Source organism: Myotis davidii, unplaced genomic scaffold (genome assembly GCF_000327345.1).
Source record: "Myotis davidii unplaced genomic scaffold, ASM32734v1 scaffold370, whole genome shotgun sequence".
Taxonomy (NCBI): domain Eukaryota; kingdom Metazoa; phylum Chordata; class Mammalia; order Chiroptera; family Vespertilionidae; genus Myotis; species Myotis davidii.
In genome coordinates this window covers 563,898-572,334 of record NW_006288615.1, presented here as the reverse complement: position 1 = coordinate 572,334, position 8,437 = coordinate 563,898, and the positions used below count along the sequence as shown (strand labels likewise).

The window sequence follows — 8,437 nt, the reverse complement described above, 5'->3', positions numbered from 1 at the left end:
GGTGCTATAAATTCAATACCAATTCTCCAGCCACATTAGGTATGACCATAAACTAGACCATGGAACCTCAGATCTCTAACAGTGGAAGGCTTCAGTAAGAATGGATGCTGCTGCTTTAATGCTGTTTCCTTTGATGCGACAACTGAGCATCCGTCTCCTCCCCCCTCCCACCCCCCCAAACCCCATGATCTCTTCAGCATGCTAGAGCAGTGAGGAATGGTTTCGTCTCATAACCAAATTCGAGTGAAGACATTGGCCACATCATACATGTGCTCTTGGTTTTGTTTTTAATTCTGAATCTTGAGCAACTGTTCTCTTGCAACTACTTACTTAACTGTTTCTAAAAATCAGGTATTGTCCAAAACTGGAAGAACTTGCCTTCTCGGATGAGCATGTGAATGAATGGCGGGAGGTAAACAAAAACTAAAATTTGAAAAGATGAGGTCTGATAGGAGAGCAGTCAGATGAGGAAATCAAAAAGGAACAGTACAGTTTATTCCACTATGATGCAGGTTGTTCTGATTTTAAGGGAGCATCACATGGCATACTTCTAAGTCCATTCCCGTGATAGTCTGTTCTATTTATTATCTGTCTGTTTTATAGAACCGTGCAGTCTCTGGCACTAAGGAGTCTTCTGGGTTTGGATCACATAGCAGTGAACAAATGCATAAGAGAATTTTAGAAATAGTTAAAGCAGGAGACCACTGTGATCTTAGAATATCAAGACAAATGCTTCCATTACTGTTAATATTTGGGTGACAAATTCTTCTTGTAAAGCAACCTTAGGTGGTTTGGAGGAGTAGTCTATAGGAAAATGAATTGACACCACCTTGATATGGGTTGTCATTACTCCCATAAGTGTGGTTTGCCAATAAAATTTATCCCCAACTGGACCTGCAGAACATTGTGCTAAAGGGTCACGAGACAAATAACTAAGCTCCTTATTAATCTATTTTAGTGCCATAGTCTTTGCTTTGCGTCTGGCTCCTTGTTGTGTGCCCAAAGGTCTGGCCAAAACTCTTGCTTATCCTGGCAGCAGGGAAGGATTGTCTCTTCCTCCCACACTGGCTCTGCGAAACACAGGTGTTTCTTCACCACGCGTATCAGTCCGCCAAGGCCATGGGCCGGTCACAGAGGAGTCTAACGGTTCAGGGAGATGGTTTGCTTCCCACGTCCAGCGAGTGTCTGTGCTGCACCACTTTCCTTCTGTGCAGAACACCACCTTTTTATTAAACATATCAGAGGTTGGACTGGGAGGGTGGGGGCCTGAGGCGGGACATGGGCTCTGCTGAATATTTCACATTGCCCCTTAAAAACATAACATTTCACGGATAGCATTTTGAAGGGGTTCGTTGCTTCCACTAACACGGATAGGTTTCTTCATGCTAGTCCCTTTAAATTTTCATCTAAAGAAAGAAAAAAAATCCTTAGGATTCCCTTGCCAGTTTTTGTCTCAGATCTTCTATCCCAAGCATCACAGCCCACAAATGATTATTTGAAAAGACTTTTCTTTTTTTGGGGGGGGGGGGCGGGTGAGCGTGTGTCAAGCTATGCCAGGCTAAGGGCTGGAGGCTACAGGATGTTTCTGAATTGGTCCAGACAATCCTGTACAAGAACAGGTGAAACAACAACCATGCGTCCTTCTGAGTATAGCCATGGGACTCACAAAATACATGCAAAAGCTTGTCCTATGGAATGCTGAAGATAGGCCTCAAGGTGGCCTCATTGATAGGGAGAGGGGGGAGCATGTGGGAGGTGATGTCTGAGTTGATATCCTTCCTAACCTTTACATGAGTGACATTTTTCTTATCAGAATGTATATACACACTTAGTATTTATTTTTAATTGTCCTTCCAGTCTGCAATCAAATCAGATATTGTCACAGCTCTCATTTCCCTATGTATGCTGAACTAGTTTTGTGGGGAGATTTATCACCTTCTTGCTTGGGAAATAATGATGTGTGAAGGACTTAACAGCCAAACAGTATTCAATCCTCTGGAGGATGCTATGTTGAAATAAAAGCTGTTTTTTTTTGGAAATCTGTTGCACCATTGTGAAAGGACTGTGCCCAGGGTGCAGTTATGGATTGTCACCTTAATCTATCACATAAATTAGTTTTTGAACACTTGAAGTTAGCAAAAAAAATAGAGCGATCTAGTCATGAAGGAGAGTTGACTTTTAGATGACCCTGAGACCCAAGGAAGTCCCAATTGAGTCCATGGGCAGCAAGGCTGGGAGAGTCACAGTTGGATTGGTATTTTAAAATTTAGTGAAAAGGACACAAGAAGGTGAAAAATAGAAAAAATGAGGGTGAGCACATGTGATATTTCTGCAAGATAATGTGACACATTTTCATAAAGTAGAAATGTGTCACCATGTGGATAACACTCTTCTCACTTCTTCCTGGTTAAAAAATGGCATCTGTTAAGATCAGGTGCTCAATCCTTCCTAACTTCCTCCTGAACCAAAAAATCAAGACATTGTAACACTCAGAACTAGGATTGAGAGTTAATTACCAAAATCTGCAGAAAATTTACAGTAGTCACAAAATCTGTGGTCTGGCAAATGGCACTAAACTGAGACATGCAGTAGATGACGGGTGTGCTAAGTTTCCCAACAAAGAGCAGAGCTTTCATCTGGAAAGGAGGAAGAAATCTCATGCCCTGCCCAAAGACTTAGAATATACCTCTTCTGCTGGTCAGACTTTTCTATTTGAGAAACGGGAAGCTGGTTGCACTTTGCTTCATAACCACCATTCTCAAGGAGGCTCTCACTGATGCCTCATTATCTGACTCCATTTCTAGATACTTATTCTCCCAGTACTTCATACAACTATTCCCCAATCCTCATCTTAATCCCCAATATTCCCTCCTTTCCTCACTCTCAGATGATGACCCTTCTTTCACAGAGAAAATAGACACAGTGAGAAGAAAACTTCCATATGTTTCTACCACAAAATGGGGGAATCTACTTATATGCGTTACAGTGGATGAACTGTTCATCATTGTACTTTGGATTCCAGACTCTTCTAAGAACCTATTTCTGCAATTAGCTCTCCTCTCTCCTTCATTATCAAATTTCTTCCTGCATAAAGTTCTCATCTGTTTTAAAACCATGCGGTAAGAACTTCTTTAAATACACACACGCACACGCACACCCTCCCTTGATCTCAACTCTCTTCTCCAGCCACCATCACATTTCTATGCCCCTATTAAAAGAACAAATTATCTCTGAGGGGAGCTGTTTATCACTTCTGTCTCCATGTCTCCTTTCATTCTCTCTTGATTGTACTTCAATTAGACTTTTTTAGATTTTACCACTCCAATATAACTAATTCCTTAAGGTCACCAATAGTTCCATGGTGCTGAAACCAATAACTACTATCACTACTTACATTACTCAAGTTTTAGTTATTATGCACATAATGAAAAAGCTTAAAATATATTAATATTTACAAATATTCAAATATATAAAATTTTACAGAACTAAAAGGAGAAATCAATAAATTTATAGCTATATTGGGAGATTTTAACACACCTATCTCAGTAATTAGTAGACTAAGCAAAAAATAAAAAATAAAAAATGGTATTTAAAATTTCAACATCTCCATTCATAAATGTGACCAAATTAAAATTGTATAGTATAAAATATAAATTATTTTCAAGTGCACAGATTAACATTTACCAAAATCACCCATTTAAAGATCAATAAAGTGAACCTTAATATATCTGAAAGAATAATTAACAGTATGTTTTCATACCACAAGAAAGAATATATCACTAACAAAGAATTACTTTTAAAAATTTAATGTTTGAATGCTAAGAAATGCATATCAAGACAACTCTGGATTACCAGAAGCAATTAAATGGAAGTTAGAAAATACTTAACATAAATAATTGTGAAAAAGATAAATATTACGTGTGTAAGATGCGATTAAATGATGTTAAAAACAAAATGCCTTGGGTGCATAATTAGAATAGAATCAAGCTGAAAAGTTAGTGATCCAGTTATTCATTTCAAGAATTTAGAAAAAGATAAAAAAATTAACTCGAAGAATGTAGACAGAAGAAAATAATACAGGTAAGAGTAGAATCCAATGAAGTAGAAAACAAATGCACAATAGATGAAACACACAAATCCAAATATTATATTTTAAAAATAATAATATGTTTAATAAGTTCCTTGAAAGGCTAATCTGGAGAAAGAAGAAAGATAAGAGAGAATATAGGAAAGAGCGAGTGGAGAAACAGGAGGAAAGAGGAGAGAAGGAAGGAGAGAGTGAGAGAAATGGATCAGATTACCAGTATGGGACTGGGATGGAGGTCTGGGCCCCTGACACAAGATTGGATTATGGGTTTGAGGTCTGGATCCTGGGAGGACTTCTGGGCCAGAACTGAAGGTTTGGGACCCAGATGTATGTCTCAGCCCCGGATGGAGGTCTGGGCCCCTGATACAGGACTGGATTCTGGGATTGAGATCTGAGCCCCAGGATGGACTTCTGGATCGTGACATGAATGTCTGGGACCCAGATGTAGGTCTGAGCCCCAGGTTGAGGTCTAGGTTCTGGGATGAAGGTCTGGGCCCCCGATACAAGATTGGATTTTGGGTTTGAGATATTGGTCCCGGGATGGACTTCTGGGCCTTGCCTGAAGGCCTGCAACCTGGATATAAGTCAGAGCCCCAGATTGTAGTCAGCATCCTTGGATGGAGGTCTGGGCTCAGGTTGGAGGGTTTTGTCCTAGGGGGAGGTCTTGTCATGGGATGGGCCTCTGGGTCATAAAATAGAGGTCTGGAACATGGATGGAGATCTAGGTCCCCAATACAGAACTGAATTCAGAGTATGAAATCAGGGCTCCTGAATTGACTTCTGTCCCTGGCATGTAGGTCTGGGACCAGGATGTAGATCTGAGCCCCGGATGGAGTTATGGGTCTTAGATGGAGGTCTGGGCACTGATACAGGACTGGATTCTGTGTTCAAGTTTAGGGTCCCTGGAATGAGTTCTGGGCCCTGGCATGAAGGTGTGAGCCCCAGGTGGAAGTGTGGGTCCTGAGATGAAGGTCTGGTCTGGGGATGGAAGGCTGTGTCCTGGAGGCTGGGTCATGGGATGGACTTCTGGACCCTGGCATAAATGCCTGAGCCTCATATGGAGGTCTGGGTCCCTGATACAGGACTGGATTCTGGGTTTGAGGTCTGGGCCCCGGTATGGACTTCTGGACCCTGGCATGAATGTCTGAGACCCAGATGTAGGTCTGAGCCCCAGATTGACATCTGGGTCCTGGGTTGGTGGTCTAGGCCCCAGATGGAATTCTGGGTCCTGGAAGGAGGTCTGGGCACTTGATACAGGACGGGAATCTGGGTTCAAGTTTAGGATCCCAGGATTGAGTTCTGGGCCCTGGCATGAAGGTCATGGACCACGATGTAGGTCTTATCCCCGGATGGAGGTCTTTGTTCTGGGATGGCAAGTGGTTAGGGTCAATCAGGCAGGTAGGCTAGAGGTTAGGGTCAATCAGGCAGGCAGGCTAGAGGTTAGGGGCCATCAGGAAGGTAGAGTGGTTAGGGGCAATCAGGCAGGCAGGCGAGTGGTTAGGGGCAATGAAGAAAGCAGGCAGATTAGTTAGGGGTGATCCGGTTGGCAGGCAGGTGAGTGGTTAGGAGCCAGCGGTCCTGGATTGTGAGAGGGTGCAGGCTGTGCTAAGGGACCACCCCCACCACCTCGTGCACAAATTTCATGCACAAAGCCTCTAGTAACTTACATAAAGAGGGGGAGAGAAATGTTTAGGCTGCCTCACCTGTAAAACCATGGCACGCAGGATCTACCTAAGTTTGAGGGTAAACCAGGACAACAGAAAATGGCCAACCTGCCCACCACCAACCTATCCAGCACCGAGAGGCAAGAACATGAACACTGATTCCCTTTGATGTGTAGTGGGCATGCAGTACATACAAGATGAAACCCTTTTGGCATCTCATCCCACAGGCTAGGCACAAGGCAACGCTAGAAGCATCAGAAGTCTGTGTTTGTTGAAACTTACCAGAACTACAACGAAACCCAAACTCAGCATAACTCTTTAACTACTCAACAGCCCGTACAAATCACCTGACAGAAAAATAGAAAATCCCTTTCTGGGTATCAACACTATTTACATCAGTTCTTATCATTTAACAAACTATGTCTGGGATTCCATTACAACTTATACTATGTAAAAAAAAAAAAATCACAAGGAAAAACAATCCACTGTCAAGATACATGGCCACCAACCAAACCGGACATGAAAATTATCCAAATGTTGAAACTATCAAAGAGGTAGTTGAAAATAACTAAGCTTACTCTGTAAATGATCTAGTGTAAAAAGTGGATATCATGCACAGTTTGGAAACTCAGCAAAGGGATAAAGAGCACATGGGGAAAATGAATTGCTTTAATGGCTCACCATTAGATTTGACACTGATGAGGAAATGTCAATGAACATTAAAAAGGTTATTAGAAATTATTCAAAACACAAGGCACTGAAAAAAAGAAGAAAAAATTCTAAATGTTATAGAACAATGATAATTGGTCTAACATACATGCAACTGGTGTCCTAGAAGCAGAAAAAAGAGAGCCTAACACAGCAGAGATAAGACAATTAGCATTAAAAACCAGTGGTCCTTGAGATAAGGGTAAGCCCAACTATTGCCCAGTATTCTGCCTGCTGGAGTTCAAGCCCACAGCACAGAGTGGGCAGTCTCACTGAACTGGAGTTCAGGGAGGCCGAAGTGGCTACAGAGCACAGGGCAAAACACTGGAGAGTAGGGAGCTGCTCTGAGACAAAACCTAGAAGATCTGTAGAACCCTGAAGTCCGAGTTCTAATTTGCACATGCAAGTGAGGGAGCTAATCAAGGCTGGAAAAAAAACATACCAGACATTTCCAGGATTTCTCCTTGACTTTCTTCCTCTTCTGGAGGCCCCTGAACTTTGCTTTCTAATTGCCCAGCCCAATGAGACTGCTGCTTCATGCCTGAGCTCTATTCCTTTTACTCCCTAATGGACAAGGGAGTATCTTGAGGAGAGGAGACCATTTAAATGTGTATTTCACTCCCTAGGTTTCCCTTCTTTCAAGGTTTGCAACCACTCTGAGTTCTGCCTTTCCTGGGACACTCTCTAGTACCTTCAAATGTTGCTTTTTGTATTTTTGTCTAAAGTTTATCACTTTTTTCAACAAAGTGTTAGTTTGACACCAGTTACAACACCATTATTGAATCTCTAAGTCCCTGTACTATAAATGCTAGAACACTGATGGACTGTGTTTGTGTCATTAGACTGTCACTGGTAAATTATTTACTGTCATATGATTTAATGAAGTTGGCACCCAGTGGCATATCCATTATTGTCATTCCTTTGTTTTTCACAGTCTTTCAATAAACAATGGGGGATAGGTCAACGACTACCTCTAATTTAAAAGTCTTCTGCCATCACTAGAGGCATTGTTGAGACTCCTAGAGTTTTTCAACTCTGTAAATATTGATGTAAGATTGGATTGCATACATTGTTGGCAAGACCTGAAGTTTTTATATCCCTGGGGAAACTGTTGGAAGAGTTTTCTAACAGGTCAATACTTACAGCAAGTGTGCTTTGCTCTGGAAAGTTCCTATCTATAATAATAAAAACATAATATGCTAATTAGACCAGATGTCCTTCTGGATGAAGCCAGAGCTGTGAGGGAAGCCTGGGTCCCGGATGCCTGCTGGCAGCCAGAAAGAGGGAAGCCAGGATCTCGGGTGCCAGAGGGAAGCCCAGGTCCAGGGTGCTAGAGGGGAGCCTGTGCCAGCACCAGGGGGAAGGAAGGCCTACTCTTGCACAAATTTCCTGCATCAGGCCTCTAGTTTAAAAAAATAAAAGCGCTCTATCTTATCTTTTTTCATCTGCATAAAATACCCTGATTCATCTCAGTATCCTTTCATGTGTACAAACATAATGTATAAAACTTGGTGAGAAATTAACTTACTTTGTGGGCATTAGTCACCTGATCTGCACCTGCAATCACGGTAAAATTTACAATGTATTTGTACTTAGGTCCTCTTTACTAAGAATATAGTTTTGGATATCAAGGATTTCATTGTTAACTGCCTAGACAACTATTGTGAACCTTTAAATAACTAAAAAAATAAAATAAAAGAATAAAGAACTCATCCATATATGGAAAAATTCTTCATGACACCTACAAATATAAATTTGTTGAGAGTCATGAAAGCCTAGATTTTCACTGAATTAAGGATAACCATGCAATAAGAAAATGGAGTCCAGAGTGTGAATAAAGCAGACTGAAAAGTTGGGTTATGCACTTTTTCAAAATACCCAACTTCCTTTAATTAGCTTCCATTGTGCAGAAATTTAGCTCAACAACAAAACTGAGCAATAATGTGGACTCTTGGAAACTGTTCTACATTGTATGCTA

At 41.4% G+C, this 8,437-nt stretch overlaps 1 pseudogene; it reads right to left on the bottom strand.

Moving 5' to 3' along the window:
* Positions 1-535: 535 nt before the first annotated feature.
* On the bottom strand, positions 536-964 carry LOC102758082 (annotated as a pseudogene).
* Between the last annotated feature and the right edge of the window lie 7,473 nt (positions 965-8,437).